Source organism: Schistocerca piceifrons, chromosome 1 (genome assembly GCF_021461385.2).
Source record: "Schistocerca piceifrons isolate TAMUIC-IGC-003096 chromosome 1, iqSchPice1.1, whole genome shotgun sequence".
NCBI classification, from domain to species: domain Eukaryota; kingdom Metazoa; phylum Arthropoda; class Insecta; order Orthoptera; family Acrididae; genus Schistocerca; species Schistocerca piceifrons.
The window spans coordinates 396,597,625-396,613,567 of record NC_060138.1 but is presented as its reverse complement, the minus strand read 5'-3'; the positions used below and the strand labels follow the sequence as shown (position 1 = coordinate 396,613,567).

Below are 15,943 nucleotides of genomic sequence, written 5' to 3'. Positions count from 1 at the left end.
GGAGGACTCGGCGAACCGAATCGATGTCCCTGGCGTTTGCTACAAACACACCTACACCATCCGCCTACGCCACACTGCGGAAGGTGACGCCTGGGAAAGGAACACCATCGACCATCCGTCCGATGTCACGCAGCATGGGGTACAGCGCCAAAGCGATAAAATACACTGACAAGGGACACCCTTGTCGAACTGATCGTCTGATGGGAATTGGTCGTGATCTGCAACCGTTCACAATGATTGTGGAATTTGCTCCATCCAAGAAGTGCCGGATGACTCTTATGAAGTGCTCCCCGAAACCCATCCGCTACATAACGGCCAGCAGGTAGGATGGGAGACCCTATCGGAGGCACCGGCGAAATCTAGGGATCAATTGCAGCCGGGGTTCGAGCGTCGGCGGTGGGTGAGTAAGACAGCATCACGGTATATAGAAGCAGCGGTGAAGGTGGTTCGATTCGAAACGCCACATGATTGAGTGGGACAAAGTACCTTATTCATTCCCTGTTTAAGACGTGAAGCCACACTTCGTGCCACCAACTTATAATCAGTGTTAAGAACGGTGATGGGACGTACGTCTTTAGCCCATCAGTGACCTGTGACCTTTGGATTAAAGCCAATATGTACAGCTAGAAAATCGGCGGGTAGCTCGCAACCAGCAAAAATCTCCTCGCACATTTTGCAGAAGCGGTCTCCTAACAGGCCGGAAAACCTAGCACTTCGATTAGTGCTGGAATGGCACAATCGAAGGGCGGTATCCTTGCGGAGTACCGCCAGAGATGAAAAACCGCAGTGTCAGGGCCTAAATGCTTGCAGCGTGTGCGTTCCACATGAGGGAGTGACATACGGTGGTGCGGGCTGATATGGCAACAGGCGACCGTCGAAAACATCGCAAAAGCAAGTGCCGGAAGGAACGACAATATACGAGAGCACTCGTCAACAGCCCAGTACTACCCTCCATGTCGAGGAGTAAACTGCGACTCCTATTTGAACGCCGCTAGCTGCCAGGGCAGTGGAGAAGCCGTGAGGCCGCCCCACAGCAGCGTCAGGCCGGTGCGAGCTATACTGGCGCGAGCTACACCTAGCCGAGTGCTTACGTCGTCCACCACCTACTGCATATGTGTGTGTGCGTGTGTACACACGTATTCTGCGTGCGTGCGGCGGCGACGACGACGACGTTCGCGAGGAGCTAAGGTTATAACTCCAAACAATTTAATTAAAATTATCTGTGACCAGACCATAAGAGACGCTAACGAGGCATCCGAAGGCACTGTCCTGTGCCCCCATAAATTACCAGCCTAGCGTAATGCGGCTGCAAGTGCGGTCCGGCTAACCGCAAAAAAAAAAAAAAAAAAAAAATTACTTAAGATAATCTTAAATTAATTAAAAGAAATCGTGGTGTGTAAGCAACTAACTACTGGGCACATCAACAACTACGACAAGTTTTGCTACCAGCGGAATATCTGATCACTGCAGAATGTTAACCCATTTCAGGCTGTGTTTTAATTAATTTTAGGTGGGCCGATCCCGGCGGTACTGCAATGCCGGGCCAACCCGCTACAGAGGTGGAGCAAGCCCCTAGCACTCCGTCAGAAGCCAAAAATGAGTTTAATATTCTGGTCGTGTGATGCAGGACGTATCAGATATTAAGCTGATAAGAACAGATACTACACTTTTTTTCCCTCCTACCTCCCCTATAGCCCTACCTTTTCCTCTCCAAAAATGCCGCCATCCTCTAGTGTCGACGCAGCACGTAAAGCAGGGTGTTGTTAGTAGCAAGACTTATTGCCATAAACCGAAAATAAAAGCGGAGGCATACTCTGCTATGCCTCAGGGGGCGACGACACACTACTCAGAAACACACCTCCCTCTGCAGGTGTGAGGCAAGTGATGATTTTAAAAACTAAATAGAAAGAAATAAATAAAGACAGAAATGAAGGCAAAATAAAAAAAAAAACAGCGACGCAGCACACTCAAACGAACTGGCGAGATAATCCCATCGCCCATAGAATTAACAAAGTAATAATCCTCTAAGATAGATTATGCGTTTTCCAATTTTCCAATAATTTTTCATACAAGGTTCACACAATTCGCATGTTACCAATTTCCATATTATCAGTATCACAGAACAGTCTACTCTAGTGATGCCCAGAAGGCCAATATCAAATCTGGGGTATGGGTAAGTCAAGGGTAGTTTGAAAGTCCGAGTGACAAAGATCCAGGGGTACACTCAGGCAATTCTTATACGAGGTGCCTTAGTTAGCCCGGAACACCTTTTGATAACCATGAACCATTGCAACTTTAAGAAATCTTGCAAAAGTAATGGTATATTTCCGGTCAGATTCCGCCAGGCGATGCTGGCTCCAAAGGTAGTCCATGAAAGAGACAGCATCTGCGAGGCAAAGGTCATAGATCGTGAAAATGGTTTGGCCCAAGAGACACACCATTGCGTTACGTCGTGTTCGGGGGTTGGTCTGAATACCAGGGTTAAGGAACCAGTCGACTGACACATAGTCCAGTGTAGTCCCACCGATCAGCGTTAATAGCACACGTGCAAGGTCCCACACTTCTGTGACGTGAGGGCATAGGAGACGATGCTCTCTGGTGTCTATGTCACCACATCGGCCGCAAGCAGCCGAGGGCCATAGGAGGATGGCCGCCAGGCGATGATTAGTGGGTATTAAATTGTTTACAACGCGATACCATAGCGCTGAAACTTCTGTGGGAAGGGCTAGGTGGTTGATATTAGCCCAAGCGTGGTGCCAGATGACCGACGGTCGTCTGTCCTCCAATTTGTGTGGTGTGAGCTGGCCTCGAAGCGCCTAGTAAAGGCGCTTCGATGTGCGTGCCTTGTCGGTGGCCACTGCTAGGATGTAACTTTGATTGAGGTGATAGTCCTTGACTGTCGTCATCCGGAATGGAATATGTGTCAAGCATACTGGTGCACGCGCCGATTGTAGGCGATAACGGTCGAAAAGCACCGCTGTTGTCCCACCTGGGTCAATCTCACGCAAAGTGGCGATACGGTGAATCAGGATTGCCGCACATTTGTGGGGAAAGTCAATGAGTCCAAGGCGACTATCGACTTTTGGCAGTGTACAAGTCTGTGCATCAACTTTGAATAGTGCACGCCGCCACAATAGGCAATATACTGTTTGTGAGATGGCTCTGCTGGTTTGTTTCGGTAGCGTAAGGAGTTGTGCTACATACCATGCCCGTGATAGGATGTAAGTATTAATCAGTTGGATTCGTTGATGGAGGTCGAGTCGTTGATCAGTGTGACTCACGCAAAGTCCTCTGATGCGCGTGAGAATCCGCCTGCACGTGAGTGTTAACATGCGCTGTGGACAGGCAGTCACCTCAAGACCCAAGATACGTTGTTCCCCTACAATCCGGTAGCATGGGCGTTCGATGGTCAATGATCGTGGTCCTAGTGGGATTAGCACCATTTTGTTGGATTTTAACATGGCACCGGATGCTCGTTCATAAACGTGGAGGACTCGGCGAACCGAATCGATGTCCCTGGCGTTTGCTACAAACACACCTACACCATCCGCCTACGCCACACTGCGGAAGGTGACGCCTGGGAAAGGAACACCATCGACCATCCGTCCGATGTCACGCAGCATGGGGTACAGCGCCAAAGCGATAAAATACACTGACAAGGGACACCCTTGTCGAACTGATCGTCTGATGGGAATTGGTCGTGATCTGCAACCGTTCACAATGATTGTGGAATTTGCTCCATCCAAGAAGTGCCGGATGACTCTTATGAAGTGCTCCCCGAAACCCATCCGCTACATAACGGCCAGCAGGTAGGATGGGAGACCCTATCGGAGGCACCGGCGAAATCTAGGGATCAATTGCAGCCGGGGTTCGAGCGTCGGCGGTGGGTGAGTAAGACAGCATCACGGTATATAGAAGCAGCGGTGAAGGTGGTTCGATTCGAAACGCCACATGATTGAGTGGGACAAAGTACCTTATTCATTCCCTGTTTAAGACGTGAAGCCACACTTCGTGCCACCAACTTATAATCAGTGTTAAGTACGGTGATGGGACGTACGTCTTTAGCGTATCAGTGACCTGTGACCTTTGGATTAAAGCCAATATGTACAGCTAGAAAATCGGCGGGTAGCTCGCAACCAGCAAAAATCTCCTCGCACATTTTGCAGAAGCGGTCTCCTAACAGGCCGGAAAACCTAGCACTTCGATTAGTGCTGGAATGTCACAATCGAAGGGCGGTATCCTTGCGGAGTACCGCCAGAGATGAAAAACCGCAGTGTCAGGGCCTAAATGCTTGCAGCGTGTGCGTTCCACATGAGGGAGTGACATACGGTGGTGCGGGCTGATATGGCAACAGGCGACCGTCGAAAACATCGCAAAAGCAAGTGCCGGAAGGAACGACAATATACGAGAGCACTCGTCAACAGCCCAGTACTACCCTCCATGTCGAGGAGTAAACTGCGACTCCTATTTGAACGCCGCTAGCTGCCAGGGCAGTGGAGAAGCCGTGAGGCCGCCCCACAGCAGCGTCAGGCCGGTGCGAGCTATACTGGCGCGAGCTACACCTAGCCGAGTGCTTACGTCGTCCACCACCTACTGCATATGTGTGTGTGCGTGTGTACACACGTATTCTGCGTGCGTGCGGCGGCGACGACGACGACGTTCGCGAGGAGCTAAGGTTATAACTCCAAACAATTTAATTAAAATTATCTGTGACCAGACCATAAGAGACGCTAACGAGGCATCCGAAGGCACTGTCCTGTGCCCCCATAAATTACCAGCCTAGCGTAATGCGGCTGCAAGTGCGGTCCGGCTAACCGCAAAAAAAAAAAAAAAAAAAAAAAAATTACTTAAGATAATCTTAAATTAATTAAAAGAAATCGTGGTGTGTAAGCAACTAACTACTGGGCACATCAACAACTACGACAAGTTTTGCTACCAGCGGAATATCTGATCACTGCAGAATGTTAACCCATTTCAGGCTGTGTTTTAATTAATTTTAGGTGGGCCGATCCCGGCGGTACTGCAATGCTGGGCCAACCCGCTACAGAGGTGGAGCAAGCCCCTAGCACTCCGTCAGAAGCCAAAAATGAGTTTAATATTCTGGTCGTGTGATGCAGGACGTATCAGATATTAAGCTGATAAGAACAGATACTACACTTTTTTTCCCTCCTACCTCCCCTATAGCCCTACCTTTTCCTCTCCAAAAATGCCGCCATCCTCTAGTGTCGACGCAGCACGTAAAGCAGGGTGTTGTTAGTAGCAAGACTTATTGCCATAAACCGAAAATAAAAGCGGAGGCATACTCTGCTATGCCTCAGGGGGCGACGACACACTACTCAGAAACACACCTCCCTCTGCAGGTGTGAGGCAAGTGATGATTTTAAAAACTAAATAGAAAGAAATAAATAAAGACAGAAATGAAGGCAAAATAAAAAAAAAACAGCGACGCAGCACACTCAAACGAACTGGCGAGATAATCCCATCGCCCATAGAATTAACAAAGTAATAATCCTCTAAGATAGATTATGCGTTTTCCAATTTTCCAATAATTTTTCATACAAGGTTCACACAATTCGCATGTTACCAATTTCCATATTATCAGTATCACAGAACAGTCTACTCTAGTGATGCCCAGAAGGCCAATATCAAATCTGGGGTATGGGTAAGTCAAGGGTAGTTTGAAAGTCCGAGTGACAAAGATCCAGGGGTACACTCAGGCAATTCTTATACGAGGTGCCTTAGTTAGCCCGGAACACCTTTTGATAACCATGAACCATTGCAACTTTAAGAAATCTTGCAAAAGTAATGGTATATTTCCGGTCAGATTCCGCCAGGCGATGCTGGCTCCAAAGGTAGTCCATGAAAGAGACAGCATCTGCGAGGCAAAGGTCATAGATCGTGAAAATGGTTTGGCCCAAGAGACACACCATTGCGTTACGTCGTGTTCGGGGGTTGGTCTGAATACCAGGGTTAAGGAACCAGTCGACTGACACATAGTCCAGTGTAGTCCCACCGATCAGCGTTAATAGCACACGTGCAAGGTCCCACACTTCTGTGACGTGAGGGCATAGGAGACGATGCTCTCTGGTGTCTACGTCACCACATCGGCCGCAAGCAGCCGAGGGCCATAGGAGGATGGCCGCCAGGCGATGATTAGTGGGTATTAAATTGTTTACAACGCGATACCATAGCGCTGAAACTTCTGTGGGAAGGGCTAGGTGGTTGATATTAGCCCAAGCGTGGTGCCAGATGACCGACGGTCGTCTGTCCTCCAATTTGTGTGGTGTGAGCTGGCCTCGAAGCGCCTAGTAAAGGCGCTTCGATGTGCGTGCCTTGTCGGTGGCCACTGCTAGGATGTAACTTTGATTGAGGTGATAGTCCTTGACTGTCGTCATCCGGAATGGAATATGTGTCAAGCATACTGGTGCACGCGCCGATTGTAGGCGATAACGGTCGAAAAGCACCGCTGTTGTCCCACCTGGGTCAATCTCACGCAAAGTGGCGATACGGTGAATCAGGATTGCCGCACATTTGTGGGGAAAGTCAATGAGTCCAAGGCGACTATCGACTTTTGGCAGTGTACAAGTCTGTGCATCAACTTTGAATAGTGCACGCCGCCACAATAGGCAATATACTGTTTGTGAGATGGCTCTGCTGGTTTGTTTCGGTAGCGTAAGGAGTTGTGCTACATACCATGCCCGTGATAGGATGTAAGTATTAATCAGTTGGATTCGTTGATGGAGGTCGAGTCGTTGATCAGTGTGACTCACGCAAAGTCCTCTGATGCGCGTGAGAATCCGCCTGCACGTGAGTGTTAACATGCGCTGTGGACAGGCAGTCACCTCAAGACCCAAGATACGTTGTTCCCCTACAATCCGGTAGCATGGGCGTTCGATGGTCAATGATCGTGGTCCTAGTGGGATTAGCACCATTTTGTTGGATTTTAACATGGCACCGGATGCTCGTTCATAAACGTGGAGGACTCGGCGAACCGAATCGATGTCCCTGGCGTTTGCTACAAACACACCTACACCATCCGCCTACGCCACACTGCGGAAGGTGACGCCTGGGAAAGGAACACCATCGACCATCCGTCCGATGTCACGCAGCATGGGGTACAGCGCCAAAGCGATAAAATACACTGACAAGGGACACCCTTGTCGAACTGATCGTCTGATGGGAATTGGTCGTGATCTGCAACCGTTCACAATGATTGTGGAATTTGCTCCATCCAAGAAGTGCCGGATGACTCTTATGAAGTGCTCCCCGAAACCCATCCGCTACATAACGGCCAGCAGGTAGGATGGGAGACCCTATCGGAGGCACCGGCGAAATCTAGGGATCAATTGCAGCCGGGGTTCGAGCGTCGGCGGTGGGTGAGTAAGACAGCATCACGGTATATAGAAGCAGCGGTGAAGGTGGTTCGATTCGAAACGCCACATGATTGAGTGGGACAAAGTACCTTATTCATTCCCTGTTTAAGACGTGAAGCCACACTTCGTGCCACCAACTTATAATCAGTGTTAAGAACGGTGATGGGACGTACGTCTTTAGCCCATCAGTGACCTGTGACCTTTGGATTAAAGCCAATATGTACAGCTAGAAAATCGGCGGGTAGCTCGCAACCAGCAAAAATCTCCTCGCACATTTTGCAGAAGCGGTCTCCTAACAGGCCGGAAAACCTAGCACTTCGATTAGTGCTGGAATGGCACAATCGAAGGGCGGTATCCTTGCGGAGTACCGCCAGAGATGAAAAACCGCAGTGTCAGGGCCTAAATGCTTGCAGCGTGTGCGTTCCACATGAGGGAGTGACATACGGTGGTGCGGGCTGATATGGCAACAGGCGACCGTCGAAAACATCGCAAAAGCAAGTGCCGGAAGGAACGACAATATACGAGAGCACTCGTCAACAGCCCAGTACTACCCTCCATGTCGAGGAGTAAACTGCGACTCCTATTTGAACGCCGCTAGCTGCCAGGGCAGTGGAGAAGCCGTGAGGCCGCCCCACAGCAGCGTCAGGCCGGTGCGAGCTATACTGGCGCGAGCTACACCTAGCCGAGTGCTTACGTCGTCCACCACCTACTGCATATGTGTGTGTGCGTGTGTACACACGTATTCTGCGTGCGTGCGGCGGCGACGACGACGACGTTCGCGAGGAGCTAAGGTTATAACTCCAAACAATTTAATTAAAATTATCTGTGACCAGACCATAAGAGACGCTAACGAGGCATCCGAAGGCACTGTCCTGTGCCCCCATAAATTACCAGCCTAGCGTAATGCGGCTGCAAGTGCGGTCCGGCTAACCGCAAAAAAAAAAAAAAAAAAAAAAAAAAATTACTTAAGATAATCTTAAATTAATTAAAAGAAATCGTAGTGTGTAAGCAACTAACTACTGGGCACATCAACAACTACGACAAGTTTTGCTACCAGCGGAATATCTGATCACTGCAGAATGTTAACCCATTTCAGGCTGTGTTTTAATTAATTTTAGGTGGGCCGATCCCGGCGGTACTGCAATGCCGGGCCAACCCGCTACAGAGGTGGAGCAAGCCCCTAGCACTCCGTCAGAAGCCAAAAATGAGTTTAATATTCTGGTCGTGTGATGCAGGACGTATCAGATATTAAGCTGATAAGAACAGATACTACACTTTTTTTCCCTCCTACCTCCCCTATAGCCCTACCTTTTCCTCTCCAAAAATGCCGCCATCCTCTAGTGTCGACGCAGCACGTAAAGCAGGGTGTTGTTAGTAGCAAGACTTATTGCCATAAACCGAAAATAAAAGCGGAGGCATACTCTGCTATGCCTCAGGGGGCGACGACACACTACTCAGAAACACACCTCCCTCTGCAGGTGTGAGGCAAGTGATGATTTTAAAAACTAAATAGAAAGAAATAAATAAAGACAGAAATGAAGGCAAAATAAAAAAAAACAGCGACGCAGCACACTCAAACGAACTGGCGAGATAATCCCATCGCCCATAGAATTAACAAAGTAATAATCCTCTAAGATAGATTATGCGTTTTCCAATTTTCCAATAATTTTTCATACAAGGTTCACACAATTCGCATGTTACCAATTTCCATATTATCAGTATCACAGAACAGTCTACTCTAGTGATGCCCAGAAGGCCAATATCAAATCTGGGGTATGGGTAAGTCAAGGGTAGTTTGAAAGTCCGAGTGACAAAGATCCATGGGTACACTCAGGCAATTCTTATACGAGGTGCCTTAGTTAGCCCGGAACACCTTTTGATAACCATGAACCATTGCAACTTTAAGAAATCTTGCAAAAGTAATGGTATATTTCCGGTCAGATTCCGCCAGGCGATGCTGGCTCCAAAGGTAGTCCATGAAAGAGACAGCATCTGCGAGGCAAAGGTCATAGATCGTGAAAATGGTTTGGCCCAAGAGACACACCATTGCGTTACGTCGTGTTCGGGGGTTGGTCTGAATACCAGGGTTAAGGAACCAGTCGACTGACACATAGTCCAGTGTAGTCCCACCGATCAGCGTTAATAGCACACGTGCAAGGTCCCACACTTCTGTGACGTGAGGGCATAGGAGACGATGCTCTCTGGTGTCTACGTCACCACATCGGCCGCAAGCAGCCGAGGGCCATAGGAGGATGGCCGCCAGGCGATGATTAGTGGGTATTAAATTGTTTACAACGCGATACCATAGCGCTGAAACTTCTGTGGGAAGGGCTAGGTGGTTGATATTAGCCCAAGCGTGGTGCCAGATGACCGACGGTCGTCTGTCCTCCAATTTGTGTGGTGTGAGCTGGCCTCGAAGCGCCTAGTAAAGGCGCTTCGATGTGCGTGCCTTGTCGGTGGCCACTGCTAGGATGTAACTTTGATTGAGGTGATAGTCCTTGACTGTCGTCATCCGGAATGGAATATGTGTCAAGCATACTGGTGCACGCGCCGATTGTAGGCGATAACGGTCGAAAAGCACCGCTGTTGTCCCACCTGGGTCAATCTCACGCAAAGTGGCGATACGGTGAATCAGGATTGCCGCACATTTGTGGGGAAAGTCAATGAGTCCAAGGCGACTATCGACTTTTGGCAGTGTACAAGTCTGTGCATCAACTTTGAATAGTGCACGCCGCCACAATAGGCAATATACTGTTTGTGAGATGGCTCTGCTGGTTTGTTTCGGTAGCGTAAGGAGTTGTGCTACATACCATGCCCGTGATAGGATGTAAGTATTAATCAGTTGGATTCGTTGATGGAGGTCGAGTCGTTGATCAGTGTGACTCACGCAAAGTCCTCTGATGCGCGTGAGAATCCGCCTGCACGTGAGTGTTAACATGCGCTGTGGACAGGCAGTCACCTCAAGACCCAAGATACGTTGTTCCCCTACAATCCGGTAGCATGCGCGTTCGATGGTCAATGATCGTGGTCCTAGTGGGATTAGTACCATTTTGTTGGATTTTAACATGGCACCGGATGCTCGTTCATAAACGTGGAGGACTCGGCGAACCGAATCGATGTCCCTGGCGTTTGCTACAAACACACCTACACCATCCGCCTACGCCACACTGCGGAAGGTGACGCCTGGGAAAGGAACACCATCGACCATCCGTCCGATGTCACGCAGCATGGGGTACAGCGCCAAAGCGATAAAATACACTGACAAGGGACACCCTTGTCGAACTGATCGTCTGATGGGAATTGGTCGTGATCTGCAACCGTTCACAATGATTGTGGAATTTGCTCCATCCAAGAAGTGCCGGATGACTCTTATGAAGTGCTCCCCGAAACCCATCCGCTACATAACGGCCAGCAGGTAGGATGGGAGACCCTATCGGAGGCACCGGCGAAATCTAGGGATCAATCGCAGCCGGGGTTCGAGCGTCGGCGGTGAGTGAGTAAGACAGCATCACGGTATATAGAAGCAGCGGTGAAGGTGGTTCGATTCGAAACGCCACATGATTGAGTGGGACAAAGTACCTTATTCATTCCCTGTTTAAGACGTGAAGCCACACTTCGTGCCACCAACTTATAATCAGTGTTAAGAACGGTGATGGGACGTACGTCTTTAGCCCATCAGTGACCTGTGACCTTTGGATTAAAGCCAATACGTACAGCTAGAAAATCGGCGGGTAGCTCGCAACCAGCAAAAATCTCCTCGCACATTTTGCAGAAGCGGTCTCCTAACAGGCCGGAAAACCTAGCACTTCGATTAGTGCTGGAATGGCACAATCGAAGGGCGGTATCCTTGCGGAGTACCGCCAGAGATGAAAAACCGCAGTGTCAGGGCCTAAATGCTTGCAGCGTGTGCGTTCCACATGAGGGAGTGACATACGGTGGTGCGGGCTGATATGGCAACAGGCGACCGTCGAAAACATCGCAAAAGCAAGTGCCGGAAGGAACGACAATATACGAGAGCACTCGTCAACAGCCCAGTACTACCCTCCATGTCGAGGAGTAAACTGCGACTCCTATTTGAACGCCGCTAGCTGCCAGGGCAGTGGAGAAGCCGTGAGGCCGCCCCACAGCAGCGTCAGGCCGGTGCGAGCTATACTGGCGCGAGCTACACCTAGCCGAGTGCTTACGTCGTCCACCACCTACTGCATATGTGTGTGTGCGTGTGTACACACGTATTCTGCGTGCGTGCGGCGGCGACGACGACGACGTTCGCGAGGAGCTAAGGTTATAACTCCAAACAATTTAATTAAAATTATCTGTGAACAGACCATAAGAGACGCTAACGAGGCATCCGAAGGCACTGTCCTGTGCCCCCATAAATTACCAGCCTAGCGTAATGCGGCTGCAAGTGCGGTTCGGCTAACCGCAAAAAAAAAAAAAAAAAATTACTTAAGATAATCTTAAATTAATTAAAAGAAATCGTGGTGTGTAAGCAACTAACTACTGGGCACATCAACAACTACGACAAGTTTTGCTACCAGCGGAATATCTGATCACTGCAGAATGTTAACCCATTTCAGGCTGTGTTTTAATTAATTTTAGGTGGGCCGATCCCGGCGGTACTGCAATGCCGGGCCAACCCGCTACAGAGGTGGAGCAAGCCCCTAGCACTCCGTCAGAAGCCAAAAATGAGTTTAATATTCTGGTCGTGTGATGCAGGACGTATCAGATATTAAGCTGATAAGAACAGATACTACACTTTTTTCCCCTCCTACCTCCCCTATAGCCCTACCTTTTCCTCTCCAAAAATGCCGCCATCCTCTAGTGTCGACGCAGCACGTAAAGCAGGGTGTTGTTAGTAGCAAGACTTATTGCCATAAACCGAAAATAAAAGCGGAGGCATACTCTGCTATGCCTCAGGGGGCGACGACACACTACTCAGAAACACACCTCCCTCTGCAGGTGTGAGGCAAGTGATGATTTTAAAAACTAAATAGAAAGAAATAAATAAAGACAGAAATGAAGGCAAAATAAAAAAAAAAACAGCGACGCAGCACACTCAAACGAACTGGCGAGATAATCCCATCGCCCATAGAATTAACAAAGTAATAATCCTCTAAGATAGATTATGCGTTTTCCAATTTTCCAATAATTTTTCATACAAGGTTCACACAATTCGCATGTTACCAATTTCCATATTATCAGTATCACAGAACAGTCTACTCTAGTGATGCCCAGAAGGCCAATATCAAATCTGGGGTATGGGTAAGTCAAGGGTAGTTTGAAAGTCCGAGTGACAAAGATCCAGGGGTACACTCAGGCAATTCTTATACGAGGTGCCTTAGTTAGCCCGGAACACCTTTTGATAACCATGAACCATTGCAACTTTAAGAAATCTTGCAAAAGTAATGGTATATTTCCGGTCAGATTCCGCCAGGCGATGCTGGCTCCAAAGGTAGTCCATGAAAGAGACAGCATCTGCGAGGCAAAGGTCATAGATCGTGAAAATGGTTTGGCCCAAGAGACACACCATTGCGTTACGTCGTGTTCGGGGGTTGGTCTGAATACCAGGGTTAAGGAACCAGTCGACTGACACATAGTCCAGTGTAGTCCCACCGATCAGCGTTAATAGCACACGTGCAAGGTCCCACACTTCTGTGACGTGAGGGCATAGGAGACGATGCTCTCTGGTGTCTACGTCACCACATCGGCCGCAAGCAGCCGAGGGCCATAGGAGGATGGCCGCCAGGCGATGATTAGTGGGTATTAAATTGTTTACAACGCGATACCATAGCGCTGAAACTTCTGTGGGAAGGGCTAGGTGGTTGATATTAGCCCAAGCGTGGTGCCAGATGACCGACGGTCGTCTGTCCTCCAATTTGTGTGGTGTGAGCTGGCCTCGAAGCGCCTAGTAAAGGCGCTTCGATGTGCGTGCCTTGTCGGTGGCCACTGCTAGGATGTAACTTTGATTGAGGTGATAGTCCTTGACTGTCGTCATCCGGAATGGAATATGTGTCAAGCATACTGGTGCACGCGCCGATTGTAGGCGATAACGGTCGAAAAGCACCGCTGTTGTCCCACCTGGGTCAATCTCACGCAAAGTGGCGATACGGTGAATCAGGATTGCCGCACATTTGTGGGGAAAGTCAATGAGTCCAAGGCGACTATCGACTTTTGGCAGTGTACAAGTCTGTGCATCAACTTTGAATAGTGCACGCCGCCACAATAGGCAATATACTGTTTGTGAGATGGCTCTGCTGGTTTGTTTCGGTAGCGTAAGGAGTTGTGCTACATACCATGCCCGTGATAGGATGTAAGTATTAATCAGTTGGATTCGTTGATGGAGGTCGAGTCGTTGATCAGTGTGACTCACGCAAAGTCCTCTGATGCGCGTGAGAATCCGCCTGCACGTGAGTGTTAACATGCGCTGTGGACAGGCAGTCACCTCAAGACCCAAGATACGTTGTTCCCCTACAATCCGGTAGCATGCGCGTTCGATGGTCAATGATCGTGGTCCTAGTGGGATTAGTACCATTTTGTTGGATTTTAACATGGCACCGGATGCTCGTTCATAAACGTGGAGGACTCGGCGAACCGAATCGATGTCCCTGGCGTTTGCTACAAACACACCTACACCATCCGCCTACGCCACACTGCGGAAGGTGACGCCTGGGAAAGGAACACCATCGACCATCCGTCCGATGTCACGCAGCATGGGGTACAGCGCCAAAGCGATAAAATACACTGACAAGGGACACCCTTGTCGAACTGATCGTCTGATGGGAATTGGTCGTGATCTGCAACCGTTCACAATGATTGTGGAATTTGCTCCATCCAAGAAGTGCCGGATGACTCTTATGAAGTGCTCCCCGAAACCCATCCGCTACATAACGGCCAGCAGGTAGGATGGGAGACCCTATCGGAGGCACCGGCGAAATCTAGGGATCAATTGCAGCCGGGGTTCGAGCGTCGGCGGTGAGTGAGTAAGACAGCATCACGGTATATAGAAGCAGCGGTGAAGGTGGTTCGATTCGAAACGCCACATGATTGAGTGGGACAAAGTACCTTATTCATTCCCTGTTTAAGACGTGAAGCCACACTTCGTGCCACCAACTTATAATCAGTGTTAAGAACGGTGATGGGACGTACGTCTTTAGCCCATCAGTGACCTGTGACCTTTGGATTAAAGCCAATACGTACAGCTAGAAAATCGGCGGGTAGCTCGCAACCAGCAAAAATCTCCTCGCACATTTTGCAGAAGCGGTCTCCTAACAGGCCGGAAAACCTAGCACTTCGATTAGTGCTGGAATGGCACAATCGAAGGGCGGTATCCTTGCGGAGTACCGCCAGAGATGAAAAACCGCAGTGTCAGGGCCTAAATGCTTGCAGCGTGTGCGTTCCACATGAGGGAGTGACATACGGTGGTGCGGGCTGATATGGCAACAGGCGACCGTCGAAAACATCGCAAAAGCAAGTGCCGGAAGGAACGACAATATACGAGAGCACTCGTCAACAGCCCAGTACTACCCTCCATGTCGAGGAGTAAACTGCGACTCCTATTTGAACGCCGCTAGCTGCCAGGGCAGTGGAGAAGCCGTGAGGCCGCCCCACAGCAGCGTCAGGCCGGTGCGAGCTATACTGGCGCGAGCTACACCTAGCCGAGTGCTTACGTCGTCCACCACCTACTGCATATGTGTGTGTGCGTGTGTACACACGTATTCTGCGTGCGTGCGGCGGCGACGACGACGACGTTCGCGAGGAGCTAAGGTTATAACTCCAAACAATTTAATTAAAATTATCTGTGACCAGACCATAAGAGACGCTAACGAGGCATCCGAAGGCACTGTCCTGTGCCCCCATAAATTACCAGCCTAGCGTAATGCGGCTGCAAGTGCGGTCCGGCTAACCGCAAAAAAAAAAAAAAAAAATTACTTAAGATAATCTTAAATTAATTATAAGAAATCGTGGTGTGTAAGCAACTAACTACTGGGCACATCAACAACTACGACAAGTTTTGCTACCAGCGGAATATCTGATCACTGCAGAATGTTAACCCATTTCAGGCTGTGTTTTAATTAATTTTAGGTGGGCCGATCCCGGCGGTACTGCAATGCCGGGCCAACCCGCTACAGAGGTGGAGCAAGCCCCTAGCACTCCGTCAGAAGCCAAAAATGAGTTTAATATTCTGGTCGTGTGATGCAGGACGTATCAGATATTAAGCTGATAAGAACAGATACTACACTTTTTTTCCCTCCTACCTCCCCTATAGCCCTACCTTTTCCTCTCCAAAAATGCCGCCATCCTCTAGTGTCGACGCAGCACGCAAAGCAGGGTGTTGTTAGTAGCAAGACTTATTGCCATAAACCGAAAATAAAAGCGGAGGCATACTCTGCTATGCCTCAGGGGGCGACGACACACTACTCAGAAACACACCTCCCTCTGCAGGTGTGAGGCAAGTGATGATTTTAAAAACTAAATAGAAAGAAATAAATAAAGACAGAAATGAAGGCAAAATAAAAAAAAAAAACAGCGACGCAGCACACTCAAACGAACTGGCGAGATAATCCCATCGC

The 15,943-nt window shown here is 49.2% G+C and overlaps 5 pseudogenes; all 5 read right to left on the bottom strand.

Moving 5' to 3' along the window:
- Positions 1 to 1,505: 1,505 nt before the first annotated feature.
- Positions 1,506 to 1,718, bottom strand: LOC124719964 (annotated as a pseudogene).
- A 3,277-nt stretch (positions 1,719 to 4,995) lies between these two features.
- LOC124721382 lies at positions 4,996 to 5,208 on the bottom strand (annotated as a pseudogene).
- A 3,278-nt stretch (positions 5,209 to 8,486) lies between these two features.
- Positions 8,487 to 8,699, bottom strand: LOC124719958 (annotated as a pseudogene).
- Positions 8,700 to 11,967: 3,268 nt separating this feature from the next.
- LOC124720749 lies at positions 11,968 to 12,180 on the bottom strand (annotated as a pseudogene).
- A 3,270-nt stretch (positions 12,181 to 15,450) lies between these two features.
- On the bottom strand, positions 15,451 to 15,663 carry LOC124719953 (annotated as a pseudogene).
- Between the last annotated feature and the right edge of the window lie 280 nt (positions 15,664 to 15,943).